The sequence below is a fragment of the Diceros bicornis genome, chromosome 21 (assembly GCF_020826845.1).
Source record: "Diceros bicornis minor isolate mBicDic1 chromosome 21, mDicBic1.mat.cur, whole genome shotgun sequence".
Taxonomy (NCBI): domain Eukaryota; kingdom Metazoa; phylum Chordata; class Mammalia; order Perissodactyla; family Rhinocerotidae; genus Diceros; species Diceros bicornis.
Genome location: NC_080760.1, coordinates 4,815,668 through 4,836,950, shown reverse-complemented (window position 1 = coordinate 4,836,950; position 21,283 = coordinate 4,815,668).

Below are 21,283 nucleotides of genomic sequence, written 5' to 3'. Positions count from 1 at the left end.
CCAGAACTGAGCTAAACTTGGTATGTGTCCAACTCCTAGAAATACCTTCATGCCCCATCTCCCTTACTTCCAGCTAGTAAGGATCACATAATTCCTAACAAAGTTTTGGCACAGATTCCCTATTCGGGCATTCAGAACATATAGCACGTTGCTATAAGCAAGCAGATTCTCATTCAAAGATGCAAGTTACTAGGTAGGAACAAGTTTGTATAGGTATTTCAAAGATGCCCAGAACTGAGCTCAACCTGGTATGTGTCCAACTCCTAGAAATAACTTCATGCCCCATCTCCCTTACTTCCAGCTAGTAAGGATCACATAATTCCTAACAAAGTTTTGACACAGATTCCCTATTCGGGCATTCAGAACATATAGCACGTTGCTGCAATCAAGCACATTCTCATTCAAAGATGGAAGTTACTAGGTAGGAACAAGTTTGTATAGGTATTTCAAAGATGCCCAGAACTGAGCTAAACTTGGTATGTGTCCAACTCCAAGAAATAACTTCATGCTCCATCTCCCTTACTTCCAGCTAGTAAGGATCACATAATTCCTAAGAAAGTTTTGACACAGATTCCCTATTCGGGCATTCAGAACATATAGCACGTTGCTGCAAGCAAGCACATTCTCATTCAAAGTTGCAAGTTACTATGTAGGAACAAGTTTGTATAGGTATTTCAAAAATGCCCAGAACTGAGCTAAACTTGGTATGTGTCCAACTCCTAGAAATAACTTCATGCCCCATCTCCCTTACTTCCAGCTAGTAAGGATCACATAATTCCTAACAAAGTTTTGACACAGATTGCCAATTCGGGCATTCAGAACATATAGCACGTTGCTGTAAGCAAGCACATTCTCATTCAAAGATGCAAGTTACTATGTAGGAACAAGTTTGTATAGGTATTTCAAAGATGCCCAGAACTGAGCTAAACTTGGTATGTGTCCAACTCCTAGAAATAACTTCATGCCCCATCTCCCTTACTTCCAGCTAGTAAGGATCACATAATTCCTAACAAAGTTTTGACACAGATTCCCAATTCGGGCATTCAGAACATATAGCACGTTGCTGTAAGCAAGCAGATTCCCATTCAAAGATGCAAGTTACTATGTAGGAACAAGTTTGTATAGGTATTTCAAAGATGCCCAGAACATAGCAAGTCTAGCTCAGTTCTGGGCATCTATGTGTCCAACTCCTAGAAATAACTTCATGCCCCATCTCCCTTACTTCCAGCTAGTAAGGATCACATAATTCCTAACAAAGTTTTGACACAGATTCCCAATTCGGGCATTCAGAACATATAGCACGTTGCTGTAAGCAAGCACATTCTCATTCAAAGATGCAAGTTACTATGTAGGAACAAGTTTGTATAGGTATTTCAAAGATGCCCAGAACTGAGCTAAACTTGGTATGTGTCCAACTCCTAGAAATAACTTCATGCTCCATCTCCCTTACTTCCAGCTAGTAAGGATGACATAATTCCTAACAAAGTTTTGACACAGATTCCCAATTCGGGCATTCAGAACATATAGCACGTTGCTGTAAGCAAGCACATTTTCATTCAAAGTTGCAAGTTACTATGTAGGAACAAGTTTGTATAGGTATTTCAAAGATGCCCAGAACTGAGCTAAACTTGGTATGTGTCCAACTCCTAGAAATAACTTCATGCCCCATCTCCCTTACTTCCAGCTAGTAAGGATCACATAATTCCTAACAAAGTTTTGACACAGATTCCCAATTCGGGCATTCAGAACATATAGCACGTTGCTGTAAGCAAGCACATTTTCATTCAAAGTTGTAAGTTACTATGTAGGAACAAGTTTGTATAGGTATTTCAAAGATGCCCAGAACTGAGCTAAACTTGGTATGTGTCCAACTCCTAGAAATACCTTCATGCCCCATCTCCCTTACTTCCAGCTAGTAAGGATCACATAATTCCTAACAAAGTTTTGACACAGATTCCCAATTCGGGCATTCAGAACATATAGCACGTTGCTGTAAGCAATCACATTTTCATTCAAAGTTGCAAGTTACTATGTAGGAACAAGTTTGTATAGGTATTTCAAAGATGCCCAGAACTGAGCTAAACTTGGTATGTGTCCAACTCCTAGAAATAACATCATGCCCCATCTCCCTTACTTCCAGCTATTAAGGATCACATAATTCCTAACAGTTTTGGCACAGATTCCCAATTCGGGCATTCAGAACATATAGCACGTTGCTGTAAGCAAGCACATTCTCATTCAAAGATGCAAGTTACTATGTAGGAACAAGTTTGTATAGGTATTTCAAAGATGCCCAGAACTGAGCTAAACTTGGTATGTGTCCAACTCCTAGAAATAACTTCATGCCCCATCTCCCTTACTTCCAGCTAGTAAGGATCACATAATTCCTAACAAAGTTTTGACACAGATTCCCTATTCGGGCATTCAGAACATATAGCACGTTGCTATAAGCAAGCAGATTCTCATTCAAAGATGCAAGTTACTAGGTAGGAACAAGTTTGTATAGGTATTTCAAAGATGCCCAGAACTGAGCTAAACTTGGTATGTGTCCAACTCCTAGAAATAACTTCATGCCCCATCTCCCTTACTTCCAGCTAGTAAGGATCACATAATTTCTAACAAAGTTTTGACACAGATTCCCTATTCGGGCATTCAGAACATATAGCACGTTGCTGCAATCAAGCACATTCTCATTCAAAGATGGAAGTTACTAGGTAGGAACAAGTTTGTATAGGTATTTCAAAGATGCCCAGAACTGAGCTAAACTTGGTATGTGTCCAACTCCAAGAAATAACTTCATGCTCCATATCCCTTACTTCCAGCTAGTAAGGATCACATAATTCCTAACAAAGTTTTGACACAGATGCCCTATTCGGGCATTCAGAACATATAGCACGTTGCTGGAAGCAAGCACATTCTCATTCAAAGTTGCAAGTTACTATGTAGGAACAGGTTTGTATAGGTATTTCAAAAATGCCCAGAACTGAGCTAAACTTGGTATGTGTCCAACTCCTAGAAATAACTTCATGCCCCATCTCCCTTACTTCCAGCTAGTAAGGATCACATAATTCCTAACAAAGTTTTGACACAGATTCCCAATTCGGGCATTCAGAACATATAGCACGTTGCTGTAAGCAAGCACATTCTCATTCAAAGATGCAAGTTACTATGTAGGAACAAGTTTGTATAGGTATTTCAAAGATGCCCAGAACTGAGCTAAACTTGGTATGTGTCCAACTCCTAGAAATAACTTCATGCCCCATCTCCCTTACTTCCAGCTAGTAAGGATCACATAATTCCTAACAAAGTTTTGACACATATTGCCAATTCGGGCGCTCAGAACATATAGCACGTTGCTGTAAGCAAGCACATTCTCATTCAAAGATGCAAGTTACTATGTAGGAACAAGTTTGTATAGGTATTTCAAAGATGCCCAGAACTGAGCTAAACTTGGTATGTGTCCAACTCCTAGAAATAACTTCATGCCCCATCTCCCTTACTTCCAGCTAGTAAGGATCACATAATTCCTAACAAAGTTTTGACACAGATTCCCAATTCGGGCATTCAGAACATATAGCACGTTGCTGTAAGCAAGCACATTTTCATTCAAAGTTGCAAGTTACTATGGAGGAACAAGTTTGTATAGGTATTTCAAAGATGCCCAGAACTGAGCTAAACTTGGTATGTGTCCAACTCCTAGAAATAACTTCATGCCCCATCTCCCTTACTTCCAGCTAGTAAGGATCACAAAATTCCTAAAAAAGTTTTGACACAGATTCCCAATTCGGGCATTCAGAACATATAGCACGTTGCTGTAAGCAAGCACATTTTCATTCAAAGTTGCAAGTTACTATTTAGGAACAAGTTTGTATAGGTATTTCAAAGATGCCCAGAACTGAGCTAAACTTGGTATGTGTCCAACTCCTAGAAATAACTTTATGCCCCATCTCCCTTACTTCCAGCTAGTAAGGATCACATAATTCCTAACAAAGTTTTGACACAGATTCCCAATTCGGGCATTCAGAACATATAGCACGTTGCTGTAAGCAAGCACATTCTCATTCAAAGATGCAAGTTACTATGTAGGAACAAGTTTGTATAGGTATTTCAAAGATGCCCAGAACTGAGCTAAACGTTGCATGTGTCCAACTCCTAGAAATAACTTCATGCCCCATCTCCCTTACTTCCAGCTAGTAAGGATCACATAATTCCTAACAAAGTTTTGACACAGATTCCCTATTCGGGCATTCAGAACATATAGCACGTTGCTGCAAGCAAGCACATTTTCATTCAAACATGCAAGTTACTATGGAGGAACAAGTTTGTATAGGTATTTCAAAGATGCCCAGAACTGAGCTAAACGTTGTATGTGTCCAACTCCTAGAAATAACTTCATGCCCCATCTCCCTTACTTCCAGCTAGTAAGGATCACATAATTCCTAACAAAGTTTTGACACAGATTCCCTATTCGGGCATTCAGAACATATAGCACGTTGCTGCAAGCAAGCACATTCTCATTCAAAGATGCAAGTTACTATGTAGGAACAAGTTTGTATAGGTATTTCAAAGATGCCCAGAACTGAGCTAAACTTGGTATGTGTCCAACTCCTAGAAATAACTTCATGCCCCATCTCCCTTACTTCCAGCTAGTAAGGATCACATAATTCCTAACAAAGTTTTGACACAGATTCCCAATTCGGGCATTCAGAACATATAGCACATTGCTGTAAGCAAGCACATTCTCATTCAAAGTTGCAAGTTACTATGTAGGAACAAGTTTGTATAGGTATTTCAAAGATGCCCAGAACTGAGCTAAACTTGGTATGTGTCCAACTCCTAGAAATAACTTCATGCCCCATCTCCCTTACTTCCAGCTAGTAAGGATCACATAATTCCTAACAAAGTTTTGACACAGATTCCCTATTCGGGCATTCAGAACATATAGCACGTTGCTGCAAGCAAGCACATTCTCATTCAAAGATGCAAGTTACTATGTAGGAACAAGTTTGTATAGGTATTTCAAAGATGCCCAGAACTGAGCTAAACGTTGTATGTGTCCAACTCCTAGAAATAACTTCATGCCCCATCTCCCTTACTTCCAGCTAGTACGGATCACATAATTCCTAACAAAGTTTTGACACAGATTCCCTATTCGGGCATTCAGAACATATAGCTCGTTGCTGCAAGCAAGCACATTTTCATTCAAAGATGCAAGTTACTATGGAGGAACAAGTTTGTATAGGTATTTCAAAGATGCCCAGAACTGAGCTAAACTTGGTATGTGTCCAACTCCTAGAAATAACTTCATGCCCCATCTCCCTTACTTCCAGCTAGTAAGGATCACATAATTCCTAACAAAGTTTTGACACAGATTCCCAATTCGGGCATTCAGAACATATAGCACGTTGCTGTAAGCAAGCACATTCTCATTCAAAGATGCAAGTTACTATGTAGGAACAAGTTTGTATAGGTATTTCAAAGATGCCCAGAACTGAGCTCAACTTGGTATGTGTCCAACTCCTAGAAATAACTTCATGCCCCATCTCCCTTACTTCCAGCTAGTAAGGATCACATAATTCCTAACAAAGTTTTGACACAGATTCCCAATTCGGGCATTCAGAACATATAGCACGTTGCTGTAAGCAAGCACATTCTCATTCAAAGTTGCAAGTTACTATGTAGGAACAAGTTTGTATAGGTATTTCAAAGATGCCCAGAACTGAGCTAAACTTGGTATGTGTCCAACTCCTAGAAATAACTTCATGCCCCATCTCCCTTACTTCCAGCTAGTAAGGATCACATCATTCCTAACAAAGTTTTGACACAGATTGCCAATTCGGGCATTCAGAACATATAGCACGTTGCTGTAAGCAAGCACATTCTCATTCAAAGATGCAAGTTACTATGTAGGAACAAGTTTGTATAGGTATTTCAAAGATGCCCAGAACTGAGCTAAACTTGGTATTTGTCCAACTCCTAGAAATAACTTCATGCCCCATCTCCCTTACTTCCAGCTAGTAAGGATCACATAATTCCTAACAAAGTTTGGACACAAATTCCCTATTCGGGCATTCAGAACATATAGCACGTTGCTGCAAGCAAGCACATTCTCATTCAAAGATGCAAGTTACTATGTAGGAACAAGTTTGTATAGGTATTTCAAAGATGCCCAGAACTGAGCTAAACTTGGTATGTGTCCAACTCCTAGAAATAACTTCATGCCCCATCTCCCTTACTTCCAGCTAGTAAGGATCACATAATTCCTAACAAAGTTTTGACACAGATTCCCTATTCGGGCATTCAGAACATATAGCACGTTGCTATAAGCAAGCAGATTCTCATTCAAAGATGCAAGTTACTAGGTAGGAACAATTTGTATAGGTATTTCAAAGATGCCCAGAACTGAGCTCAACTTGGTATGTGTCCAACTCCTAGAAATAACTTCATGCCCCATCTCCCTTACTTCCAGCTAGTAAGGATCACATAATTCCTAACAAAGTTTTGACACAGATTCCCAATTCGGGCATTCAGAACATATAGCACGTTGCTGTAAGCAAGCACATTCTCATTCAAAGTTGCAAGTTACTATGTAGGAACAAGTTTGTATAGGTATTTCAAAGATGCCCAGAACTGAGCTAAACTTGGTATGTGTCCAACTCCTAGAAATAACTTCATGCCCCATCTCCCTTACTTCCAGCTAGTACGGATCACATAATTCCTAACAAAGTTTTGACACAGATTCCCTATTCGGGCATTCAGAACATATAGCACGTTGCTGCAAGCAAGCACATTTTCATTCAAAGATGCAAGTTACTATGGAGGAACAAGTTTGTATAGGTATTTCAAAGATGCCCAGAACTGAGCTAAACTTGGTATGTGTCCAACTCCTAGAAATAACTTCATGCCCCATCTCCCTTACTTCCAGCTAGTAAGGATCACATAATTCCTAACAAAGTTTTGACACAGATTCCCAATTCGGGCATTCAGAACATATAGCACGTTGCTGTAAGCAAGCACATTCTCATTCAAAGTTGCAAGTTACTATGTAGGAACAAGTTTGTATAGGTATTTCAAAGATGCCCAGAACTGAGCTAAACTTGGTATGTGTCCAACTCCTAGAAATAACTTCATGCCCCATCTCCCTTACTTCCAGCTAGTAAGGATCACATAATTCCTAACAAAGTTTTGACACAGATTGCCAATTCGGGCATTCAGAACATATAGCACGTTGCTGTAAGCAAGCACATTCTCATTCAAAGATGCAAGTTACTATGTAGGAACAAGTTTGTATAGGTATTTCAAAGATGCCCAGAACTGAGCTAAACTTGGTATGTGTCCAACTCCTAGAAATAACTACATGCCCCATCTCCCTTACTTGAAGCTAGTAAGGATCACATAATTCCTAACAAAGTTTTGACACAGATTCCCTATTCGGGCATTCAGAACATATAGCACGTTGCTGCAAGCAAGCACATTCTCATTCAAAGATGCAAGTTACTATGTAGGAACAAGTTTGTATAGGTATTTCAAAGATGCCCAGAACTGAGCTAAACGTTGTATGTGTCCAACTCCTAGAAATAACTTCATGCCCCATCTCCCTTACTTCCAGCTAGTAAGGATCACATAATTCCTAACAAAGTTTTGACACAGATTCCCTATTCGGGCATTCAGAACATATAGCACGTTGTTGCAAGCAAGCACATTCTCATTCAAAGATGCAAGTTACTATGTAGGAACAAGTTTGTATAGGTATTTCAAAGATGCCCAGAACTGAGCTAAACTTGGTATGTGTCCAACTCCTAGAAATAACTTCATGCCCCATCTCCCTTACTTCCAGCTAGTAAGGATCACATAATTCTTAACAAAGTTTTGACACAGATTCCCAATTCGGGCATTCAGAACATATAGCACGTTGCTGTAAGCAAGCACATTCTCATTCAAAGTTGCAAGTTACTATGTAGGAACATGTTTGTATACGTATTTCAAAGATGCCCAGAACTGAGCTAACTTGGTATGTGTCCAACTCCTAGAAATAACTTCATGCCCCATCTCCCTTACTTCCAGCTGGTAAGGATCACATAATTACTAACAAAGTTTTGACACAGATTGCCAATTCGGGCATTCAGAACATATAGCACGTTGCTGTAAGCAAGCACATTCTCATTCAAAGATGCAAGTTACTATGTAGGAACAAGTTTGTATAGGTATTTCAAAGATGCCCAGAACTGAGCTAAACTTGGTATGTGTCCAACTCCTAGAAATAACTTCATGCCCCATCTCCCTTACTTCCAGCTAGTAAGGATCACATAATTCCTAACAAAGTTTTGACACAGATTCCCTATTCGGGCATTCAGAACATATAGCACGTTGCTGCAAGCAAGCACATTCTCATTCAAAGATGCAAGTTACTATGTAGGAACAAGTTTGTATAGGTATTTCAAAGATGCCCAGAACTGAGCTAAACTTGGTATGTGTCCAACTCCTAGAAATAACTTCATGCCCCATCTCCCTTACTTCCAGCTAGTAAGGATCACATAATTCCTAACAAAGTTTTGACACAGATTCCCTATTCGGGCATTCAGAACATATAGCACGTTGCTGCAAGCAAGCACATTCTCATTCAAAGATGCAAGTTACTATGTAGGAACAAGTTTGTATAGGTATTTCAAAGATGCCCAGAACTGAGCTAAACTTGATATGTGTCCAACTCCTAGAAATAACTTCATGCCCCATCTCCCTTACTTCCAGCTAGTAAGGATCACATAATTCCTAACAAAGTTTTGACACAGATTCCCAATTCGGGCATTCAGAACATATAGCACGTTGCTGGAAGCAAGCACATTCTCATTCAAAGTTGCAAGTTACTATGTAGGAACAAGTTTGTATAGGTATTTCAAAGATGCCCAGAACTGAGCTAAACTTGGTATGTGTCCAACTCCTAGAAATAACTTCATGCCCCATCTCCCTTACTTCCAGCTAGTAAGGATCACATAATTCCTAACAAAGTTTTGACACAGATTCCCTATTCGGGCATTCAGAACATATAGCACGTTGCTGCAAGCAAGCACATTCTCATTCAAAGTTGCAAGTTACTAGGTAGGAACAAGTTTGTATAGGTATTTCAAAAATGCCCAGAACTCAGCTTAACGTTGTATGTGTCCAACTCCTAGAAATAACTTCATGCCCCATCTCCCTTACTTCCAGCTAGTAAGGATCACATAATTCCTAACAAAGTTTTGACACAGATTGCCAATTCGGGCATTCAGAACATATAGCACGTTGCTGTAAGCAAGCACATTCTCATTCAAAGATGCAAGTTACTATGTAGGAACAAGTTTGTATAGGTATTTCAAAGATGCCCAGAACTGAGCTAAACTTGGTATGTGTCCAACTCCTAGAAATAACTTCATGCCCCATCTCCCTTACTTCCAGCTAGTAAGGATCACATAATTCCTAACAAAGTTTTGACACAGATTCCCAATTCGGGCATTCAGAACATATAGCACGTTGCTGTAAGCAAGCACATTCTCATTCAAAGATGCAAGTTACTATGTAGGAACAAGTTTGCATAGGTATTTCAAAGATGCCCAGAACTGAGCTAAACTTGGTATGTGTCCAACTCCTAGAAATAACTTCATGCCCCATCTCCCTTACTTCCAGCTAGTAAGGATCACATAATTCCTAACAAAGTTTTGACACAGATTCCCAATTCGGGCATTCAGAACATATAGCACGTTGCTGTAAACAAGCAGATTCCCATTCAAAGATGCAAGTTACTATGTAGGAACAAGTTTGTATAGGTATTTCAAAGATGCCCAGAACTGAGCTAGACTTGCTATGTGTCCAACTCCTAGAAATAACTTCATGCCCCATCTCCCTTACTTCCAGCTAGTAAGGATCACATAATTCCTAACAAAGTTTTGACACAGATTCCCAATTCGGGCATTCAGAACATATAGCACGTTGCTGTAAGCAAGCACATTCTCATTCAAAGATGCAAGTTACTATGTAGGAACAAGTTTGTATAGGTATTTCAAAGATGCCCAGAACTGAGCTAAACTTGGTATGTGTCCAACTCCTAGAAATAACTTCATGCCCCATCTCCCTTACTTCCAGCTAGTAAGGATCACATAATTCCTAACAAAGTTTTGACACAGATTCCCAATTCGGGCATTCAGAACATATAGCACGTTGCTGTAAGCAAGCACATTCTCATTCAAAGTTGCAAGTTACTATGTAGGAACAAGTTTCTATAGGTATTTCAAAGATGCCCAGAACTGAGCTAAACTTTGTATGTGTCCAACTCCTACAAATAACTTCATGCCCCATCTCCCTTACTTCCAGCTAGTACGGATCACATAATTCCTAACAAAGATTTGACACAGATTCCCTATTCGGGCATTCAGAACATATAGCACGTTGCTGCAAGCAAGCACATTTTCATTCAAAGATGCAAGTTACTATGGAGGAACAAGTTTGTATAGGTATTTCAAAGATGCCCAGAACTGAGCTAAACTTGGTATGTGTCCAACTCCTACAAATAACTTCATGCCACATCTCCCTTACTTCCAGCTAGTAAGGATCACATAATTCCTAACAAAGTTTTGACACAGATTCCCAATTCGGGCATTCAGAACATATAGCACGTTGCTGTAAGCAAGCATATTCTCATTCAAAGTTGCAAGTTACTATGTAGGAACAAGTTTGTATAGGTATTTCAAAGATGCCCAGAACTGAGCTAGACTTGGTATGTGTCCTACTCCTAGAAATAACTTCATGCCCCATCTCCCTTACTTCCAGCTAGTAAGGATCACATAATTACTAACAAAGTTTTGACACAGATTGCCAATTCGGGCATTCAGAACATATAGCACGTTGCTGTAAGCAAGCACATTCTCATTCAAAGATGCAAGTTACTATGTAGGAACAAGTTTGTATAGGTATTTCAAAGATGCCCAGAACTGAGCTAAACTTGGTATGTGTCCAACTCCTGGAAATAACTTCATGCCCCATCTCCCTTACTTCCAGCTAGTAAGGATCACATAATTCCTAACAAAGTTTTGACACAGATTCCCTATTCGGGCATTCAGAACATATAGCACGTTGCTGCAAGCAAGCACATTCTCATTCAAAGATGCAAGTTACTATGTAGGAACAAGTCTGTATAGGTATTTCAAAGATGCCCAGAACTGAGCTAAACTTGGTATGTGTCCAACTCCTAGAAATAACTTCATGCCCCATCTCCCTTACTTCCAGCTAGTAAGGATCACATAATTCCTAACAAAGTTTTGACACAGATTCCCTATTCGGGCATTCAGAACATATAGCACGTTGCTGCAAGCAAGCACATTCTCATTCAAAGATGCAAGTTACTATGTAGGAACAAGTTTGTATAGGTATTTCAAAGATGCCCAGAACTGAGCTAAACTTGGTATGTGTCCAACTCCTAGAAATAACTTCATGCCCCATCTCCCTTACTTCCAGCTAGTAAGGATCACATAATTCCTAACAAAGTTTTGACACAGATTCCCAATTCGGGCATTCAGAACATATAGCACGTTGCTGGAAGCAAGCACATTCTCATTCAAAGTTGCAAGTTACTATGTAGGAACAAGTTTGTATAGGTATTTCAAAGATGCCCAGAACTGAGCTAAACTTGGTATGTGTCCAACTCCTAGAAATAACTTCATGCCCCATCTCCCTTACTTCCAGCTAGTAAGGATCACATAATTCCTAACAAAGTTTTGACACAGATTCCCTATTCGGGCATTCAGAACATATAGCACGTTGCTGCAAGCAAGCACATTCTCATTCAAAGTTGCAAGTTACTATGTAGGAACAAGTTTGTATAGGTATTTCAAAGATGCCCAGAACTGAGCTTAACGTTGTATGTGTCCAACTCCTAGAAATAACTTCATGCCCCATCTCCCTTACTTCCAGCTAGTAAGGATCACATAATTCCTAACAAAGTTTTGACACAGATTCCCAATTCGGGCATTCAGAACATATAGCACGTTGCTGTAAGCAAGCAGATTCCCATTCAAAGATGCAAGTTACTATGTAGGAACAAGTTTGTATAGGTATTTCAAAGATGCCCGAACTGAGCTAGACTTGCTATGTGTCCAACTCCTAGAAATAACTTCATGCCCCATCTCCCTTACTTCCAGCTAGTAAGGATCACATAATTCCTAACAAAGTTTTGACACAGATTCCCAATTCGGGCATTCAGAACATATAGCACGTTGCTGTAAGCAAGCACATTCTCATTCAAAGATGCAAGTTACTATGTAGGAACAAGTTTGTATAGGTATTTCAAAGATGCCCAGAACTGAGCTAAACTTGGTATGTGTCCAACTCCTAGAAATACCTTCATGCCCCATCTCCCTTACTTCCAGCTAGTAAGGATCACATAATTCCTAACAGTTTTGGAACAGATTCCCAATTCGGGCATTCAGAACATATAGCACGTTGCTGTAAGCAAGCACATTCTCATTCAAAGATGCAAGTTACTATGTAGGAACAAGTTTGTATAGGTATTTCAAAGATGCCCAGAACTGAGCTAAACTTGCTATGTGTCCAACTCCTAGAAATAACTTCATGCCCCATCTCCCTTACTTCCAGCTAGTAAGGATCACATAATTCCTAACAAAGTTTTGACACAGATTCCCTATTCGGGCATTCAGAACATATAGCACGTTGCTGCAAGCAAGCACATTCTCATTCAAAGATGCAAGTTACTATGTAGGAACAAGTTTGTATAGGTATTTCAAATATGCCCAGAACTGAGCTAAACTTGGTATGTGTCCAACTCCAAGAAATAACTTCATGCCCCATCTCCCTTACTTCCAGCTAGTAAGGATCACATAATTCCTAACAAAGTTTTGACAGAGCTTCCCTATTCGGGCATTCAGAACATATAGCACGTTGCTGTAAGCAAGCACATTTTCATTCAAAGTTGCAAGTTACTAGGTAGGAACAAGTTTGTATAGGTATTTCAAAGATGCCCAGAACTGAGCTAAACTTGGTATGTGTCCAACTCCTAGAAATAACTTCATGCCCCATCTCCCTTACTTCCAGCTAGTAAGGATGACATAATTTCTAACAAAGTTTTGACACAGATTCCCTATTCGGGCATTCAGAACATATAGCACGTTGCTGCAATCAAGCACATTCTCATTCAAAGATGGAAGTTACTAGGTAGGAACAAGTTTGTATAGGTATTTCAAAGATGCCCAGAACTGAGCTAAACTTGGTATGTGTCCAACTCCAAGAAATAACTTCATGCTCCATCTCCCTTACTTCCAGCTAGTAAGGATCACATAATTCCTAACAAAGTTTTGACACAGATTCCCTATTCGGGCATTCAGAACATATAGCACGTTGCTGCAAGCAAGCACATTCTCATTCAAAGTTGCAAGTTACTATGTAGGAACAAGTTTGTATAGGTATTTCAAAGAGGCCCAGAACTGAGCTAAACTTGGTATGTGTCCAACTCCTAGAAATAACTTCATGCCCCATCTCCCTTACTTCCAGCTAGTAAGGATCACATAATTCCTAACAAAATTTTGACACAGATTGCCAATTCGGGAATTCAGAACATATAGCACGTTGCTGTAAGCAAGCACATTCTCATTCAAAGATGCAAGTTACTATGTAGGAACAAGTTTGTATAGGTATTTCAAAGATGCCCAGAACTGAGCTAAACTTGGTATGTGTCCAACTCCTAGAAATAACTTCATGCCCCATCTCCCTTACTTCCAGCTAGTAAGGATCACATAATTCCTAACAAAGTTTTGACACAGATTCCCAATTCGGGCATTCAGAACATATAGCACGTTGCTGTAAGCAAGAACATTCTCATTCAAAGATGCAAGTTACTATGTAGGAACAAGTTTGTATAGGTATTTCAAAGATGCCCAGAACTGAGCTAAACTTGGTATGTGTCCAACTCCTAGAAATAACTTCATGCCCCATCTCCCTTACTTCCAGCTAGTAAGGATCACATAATTCCTAACAAAGTTTTGACACAGATTCCCAATTCGGGCATTCAGAACATATAGCACGTTGCTGTAAGCAAGCAGATTCCCATTCAAAGATGCAAGTTACTATGTAGGAACAAGTTTGTATAGGTATTTCAAAGATGCCCAGAACTGAGCTAGACTTGCTATGTGTCCAACTCCTAGAAATAACTTCATGCCCCATCTCCCTTACTTCCAGCTAGTAAGGATCACATAATTCCTAACAAAGTTTTGACACAGATTCCCAATTCGGGCATTCAGAACATATAGCACGTTGCTGTAAGCAAGCACATTCTCATTCAAAGATGCAAGTTACTATGTAGGAACAACTTTGTATAGGTATTTCAAAGATGCCCAGAACTGAGCTAAACTTGGTATGTGTCCAACTCCTAGAAATAACTTCATGCTCCATCTCCCTTACTTCCAGCTAGTAAGGATGACATAATTCCTAACAAAGTTTTGACACAGATTCCCAATTCGGGCATTCAGAACATATAGCACGTTGCTGTAAGCAAGCACATTCTCATTCAAAGTTGCAAGTTACTATGTAGGAACAAGTTTGTATAGGTATTTCAAAGATGCCCAGAACTGAGCTAAACTTGGTATGTGTCCAACTCCTAGAAATACCTTCATGCCCCATCTCCCTTACTTCCAGCTAGTAAGGATCACATAATTCCTAACAGTTTTGGCACAGATTCCCAATTCGGGCATTCAGAACATATAGCACGTTGCTGTAAGCAAGCACATTCTCATTCAAAGATGCAAGTTACTATGTAGGAACAAGTTTGTATAGGTATTTCAAAGATGCCCAGAACTGAGCTAAACTTGGTATGTGTCCAACTCCTAGAAATAACTTCATGCCCCATCTCCCTTACTTCCAGCTAGTAAGGATCACATAATTCCTAACAAAGTTTTGACACATATTGCCAATTCGGGCGCTCAGAACATATAGCACGTTGCTGTAAGCAAGCACATTCTCATTCAAAGATGCAAGTTACTATGTAGGAACAAGTTTGTATAGGTATTTCAAAGATGCCCAGAACTGAGCTAAACTTGGTATGTGTCCAACTCCTAGAAATAACTTCATGCCCCATCTCCCTTACTTCCAGCTAGTAAGGATCACATAATTCCTAACAAAGTTTTGACACAGATTCCCAATTCGGGCATTCAGAACATATAGCACGTTGCTGTAAGCAAGCACATTTTCATTCAAAGTTGCAAGTTACTATGGAGGAACAAGTTTGTATAGGTATTTCAAAGATGCCCAGAACTGAGCTAAACTTGGTATGTGTCCAACTCCTAGAAATAACTTCATGCCCCATCTCCCTTACTTCCAGCTAGTAAGGATCACATAATTCCTAACAAAGTTTTGACACAGATTCCCTATTCGGGCATTCAGAACATATAGCACGTTGCTGTAAGCAAGCACATTTTCATTCAAAGTTGCAAGTTACTATTTAGGAACAAGTTTGTATAGGTATTTCAAAGATGCCCAGAACTGAGCTAAACTTGGTATGTGTCCAACTCCTAGAAATAGCTTCATGCCCCATCTCCCTTACTTCCAGCTAGTAAGGATCACATAATTCCTAACAAAGTTTTGACACAGATTCCCAATTCGGGCATTCAGAACATATAGCACGTTGCTGCAAACAAGCACATTCTCATTCAAAGATGCCAGTTACTATGTAGGAACAAGTTTGTATAGGTATTTCAAAGATGCCCAGAACTGAGCTAAACGTTGCATGTGTCCAACTCCTAGAAATAACTTCATGCCCCATCTCCCTTACTTCCAGCTAGTAAGGATCACATAATTCCTAACAAAGTTTTGACACAGATTCCCTATTCGGGCATTCAGAACATATAGCACGTTGCTGCAAGCAAGCACATTTTCATTCAAAGATCCAAGTTACTATGGAGGAACAAGTTTGTATAGGTATTTCAAAGATGCCCAGAACTGAGCTAAACTTGGTATGTGTCCAACTCCTAGAAATAACTTCATGCCCCATCTCCCTTACTTCCAGCTAGTAAGGATCACATAATTCCTAACAAAGTTTTGACACAGATTCCCAATTCGGGCATTCAGAACATATAGCACGTTGCTGTAAGCAAGCACATTTTCATTCAAAGTTGCAAGTTACTATGTAGGAACAAGTTTGTATAGGTATTTCAAAGATGCCCAGAACTGAGCTAAACGTTGTATGTGTCCAACTCCTAGAAATAACTTCATGCCCCATCTCCCTTACTTCCAGCTAGTAAGGATCACATAATTCCTAACAAAGTTTTGACACAGATTCCCAATTCGGGCATTCAGAACATATAGCACGTTGCTGTAAGCAAGCACATTCTCATTCAAAGATGCAAGTTACTATGCAGGAACAAGTTTGTATAGGTATTTCAAAGATGCCCAGAACTGAGCTAAACTTGGTATGTGTCCAACTCCTAGAAATAACTTCATGCCCCATCTCCCTTACTTCCAGCTAGTAAGGATCACATAATTCCTAACAAAGTTTTGACACAGATTCCCAATTCGGGCATTCAGAACATATAGCACGTTGCTGTAAGCAAGCACATTCTCATTCAAAGTTGCAAGTTACTATGTAGGAACAAGTTTGTATAGGTATTTCAAAGATGCCCAGAACTGAGCTAAACTTGGTATGTGTCCAACTCCTAGAAATAACTTCATGCCCCATCTCCCTTACTTCCAGCTAGTAAGGATCACATAATTCCTAACAAAGATTTGACACAGATTGCCAATTCGGGCATTCAGAACATATAGCACGTTGCTGTAAGCAAGCACATTTTCATTCAAAGTTGCAAGTTACTAGGTAGGAACAAGTTTGTATAGGTATTTCAAAGATGCCCAGAACTGAGCTAAACTTGGTATGTGTCCAACTCCTAGAAATAACTTCATGCCCCATCTCCCTTACTTCCAGCTAGTAAGGATCACATAATTTCTAACAAAGTTTTGACACAGATTCCCTATTCGGGCATTCAGAACATATAGCACGTTGCTGCAATCAAGCACATTCTCATTCAAAGATGGAAGTTACTAGGTAGGAACAAGTTTGTATAGGTATTTCAAAGATGCCCAGAACTGAGCTAAACTTGGTATGTGTCCAACTCCAAGAAATAACTTCATGCTCCATCTCCCTTACTTCCAGCTAGTAAGGATCACATAATTCCTAACAAAGTTTTGACACAGATTCCCTATTCGGGCATTCAGAACATATAGCACGTTGCTGCAAGCAAGCACATTCTCATTCAAAGTTGCAAGTTACTATGTAGGAACAAGTTTGTATAGGTATTTCAAAGAGGCCCAGAACTGAGCTAAACTTGGTATGTGTCCAACTCCTAGAAATAACTTCATGCCCCATCTCCCTTACTTCCAGCTAGTAAGGATCACATAATTCCTAACAAAGTTTTGACACAGATTGCCAATTCGGGCATTCAGAACATATAGCACGTTGCTGTAAGCAAGCACATTCTCATTCAAAGATGCAAGTTACTATGTAGGAACAAGTTTGTATAGGTATTTCAAAGATGCCCAGAACTGAGCTAAACTTGGTATGTGTCCAACTCCTAGAAATAACTTCATGCCCCATCTCCCTTACTTCCAGCTAGTAAGGATCACATAATTCCTAACAAAGTTTTGACACAGATTCCCAATTCGGGCATTCAGAACATATAGCACGTTGCTGTAAGCAAGAACATTCTCATTCAAAGATGCAAGTTACTATGTAGGAACAAGTTTGTATAGGTATTTCAAAGATGCCCAGAACTGAGCTAAACTTGGTATGTGTCCAACTCCTAGAAATAACTTCATGCCCCATCTCCCTTACTTCCAGCTAGTAAGGATCACATAATTCCTAACAAAGTTTTGACACAGATTCCCAATTCGGGCATTCAGAACATATAGCACGTTGCTGTAAGCAAGCAGATTCCCATTCAAAGATGCAAGTTACTATGTAGGAACAAGTTTGTATAGGTATTTCAAAGATGCCCAGAACTGAGCTAGACTTGCTATGTGTCCAACTCCTAGAAATAACTTCATGCCCCATCTCCCTTACTTCCAGCTAGTAAGGATCACATAATTCCTAACAAAGTTTTGACACAGATTCCCAATTCGGGCATTCAGAACATATAGCACGTTGCTGTAAGCAAGCACATTCTCATTCAAAGATGCAAGTTACTATGTAGGAACAAGTTTGTATAGGTATTTCAAAGATGCCCAGAACTGAGCTAAACTTGGTATGTGTCCAACTCCTAGAAATAACTTCATGCCCCATCTCCCTTACTTCCAGCTAGTAAGGATCACATAATTCCTAACAAAGTTTTGACACATATTGCCAATTCGGGCGCTCAGAACATATAGCACGTTGCTGTAAGCAAGCACATTCTCATTCAAAGTTGCAAGTTACTATGTAGGAACAAGTTTGTATAGGTATTTCAAAGATGCCCAGAACTGAGCTAAACTTGGTATGTGTCCAACTCCTAGAAATAACTTCATGCCCCATCTCCCTTACTTCCAGCTAGTAAGGATCACATAATTCCTAACAAAGTTTTGACACAGATTCCCAATTCGGGCATTCAGAACATATAGCACGTTGCTGTAAGCAAGCACATTTTCATTCAAAGTTGCAAGTTACTATGGAGGAACAAGTTTGTATAGGTATTTCAAAGATGCCCAGAACTGAGCTAAACTTGGTATGTGTCCAACTCCTAGAAATAACTTCATGCCCCATCTCCCTTACTTCCAGCTAGTAAGGATCACATAATTCCTAACAAAGTTTTGACACAGATTCCCAATTCGGGCATTCAGAACATATAGCACGTTGCTGTAAGCAAGCACATTTTCATTCAAAGTTGCAAGTTACTATGTAGGAACAAGTTTGTATAGGTATTTCAAAGATGCCCAGAACTGAGCTAAACTTGGTATGTGTCCAACTCCTAGAAATAACTTCATGCCCCATCTCCCTTACTTCCAGCTAGTAAGGATCACATAATTCCTAACAAAGTTTTGACACAGATTCCCAATTCGGGCATTCAGAACATATAGCACGTTGCTGCAAACAAGCACATTCTCATTCAAAGATGCCAGTTACTATGTAGGAACAAGTTTGTATAGGTATTTCAAAGATGCCCAGAACTGAGCTAAACGTTGCATGTGTCCAACTCCTAGAAATAACTTCATGCCCCATCTCCCTTACTTCCAGCTAGTAAGGATCACATAATTCCTAACAAAGTTTTGACACAGATTCCCTATTCGGGCATTCAGAACATATAGCACGTTGCTGCAAGCAAGCACATTTTCATTCAAAGATGCAAGTTACTATGGAGGAACAAGTTTGTATAGGTATTTCAAAGATGCCCAGAACTGAGCTAAACTTGGTATGTGTCCAACTCCTAGAAATAACTTCATGCCCCATCTCCCTTACTTCCAGCTAGTAAGGATCACATAATTCCTAACAAAGTTTTGACACAGATTCCCAATTCGGGCATTCAGAACATATAGCACGTTGCTGTAAGCAAGCACATTTTCATTCAAAGTTGCAAGTTACTATGTAGGAACAAGTTTGTATAGGTATTTCAAAGATGCCCAGAACTGAGCTAAACTTGGTATGTGTCCAAGTCCTAGAAATAACTTCATGCCCCATCTCCCTTACTTCCAGCTAGTAAGGATCACATAATTCCTAACAAAGTTTTGACACAGATTCCCAATTCGGGCATTCAGAACATATAGCACGTTGCTGTAAGCAAGCACATTCTCATTCAAAGATGCAAGTTACTATGCAGGAACAAGTTTGTATAGGTATTTCAAAGATGCCCAGAACTGAGCTAAACTTGGTATGTGTCCAACTCCTAGAAATAACTTCATGCCCCATCTCCCTTACTTCCAGCTAGTAAGGATCACATAATTCCTAACAAAGTTTTGACACAGATTCCCAATTCGGGCATTCAGAACATATAGCACGTTGCTGTAAGCAAGCACATTCTCATTCAAAGTTGCAAGTTACTATGTAGGAACAAGTTTGTATAGGTATTTCAAAGATGCCCAGAACTGAGCTAAACTTGGTATGTGTCCAACTCCTAGAAATAACTTCATGCCCCATCTCCCTTACTTCCAGCTAGTAAGGATCACATAATTCCTAACAAAGATTTGACACAGATTGCCAATTCGGGCATTCAGAACATATAGCACGTTGCTGTAAGCAAGCACATTCTCATTCAAAGATGCAAGTTACTAGGTAGGAACAAGTTTGTATAGGTATTTCAAAGATGCCCAGAACTGAGCTAAACTTGGTATGTGTCCAACTCCAAGAAATAACTTCATGCTCCATCTCCCTTACTTCCAGCTAGTAAGGATCACATAATTCCTAACAAAGTTTTGACACAGATTCCCTATTCAGGCATTCAGAACATATAGCACGTTGCTGCAAGCAAGCACATTCTCATTCAAAGATGCAAGTTACTATGTAGGAACAAGTTTGTATAGGTATTTCAAAGATGCCCAGAACTGAGCTAAACTTGGTATGTGTCCAACTCCTAGAAATAACTTCATGCCCCATCTCCCTTACTTCCAGCTAGTAAGGATCACATAATTCCTAACAAAGTTTTGACACAGATTGCCAATTCGGGCATTCAGAACATATAGCACGTTGCTGTAAGCAAGCACATTCTCATTCAAAGATGCAAGTTACTATGTAGGAACAAGTTTGTATAGGTATTTCAAAGATGCCCAGAACTGAGCTAAACTTGGTATGTGTCCAACTCCTAGAAATAACTTCATGCCCCATCTCCCTTACTTCCAGCTAGTAAGGATCACATAATTCCTAACAAAGTTTTGACACAGATTCCCAATTCGGGCATTCAGAACATGTAGCACGTTGCTGTAAGCAAGCACATTTTCATTCAAAGTTGCAAGTTACTATGTAGGAACAAGTTTGTATAGGTATTTCAAAGATGCCCAGAACTGAGCTAAACTTGGTATGTGTCCAACTCCTAGAAATAACTTCATGCCCCATCTCCCTTACTTCCAGCTAGTAAGGATCACATAATTCCTAACAAAGTTTTGACACAGATTCCCAATTCGGGCATTCAGAACATGTAGCACGTTGCTGTAAGCAAGCACATTCTCATTCAATGTTGCAAGTTACTATGTAGGAACAAGTTTGTATAGGTATTTCAAAGATGCCCAGAACTGAGCTAAACTTGGTATGTGTCCAACTCCTAGAAATAACTTCATGCCCCATCTCCCTTACTTCCAG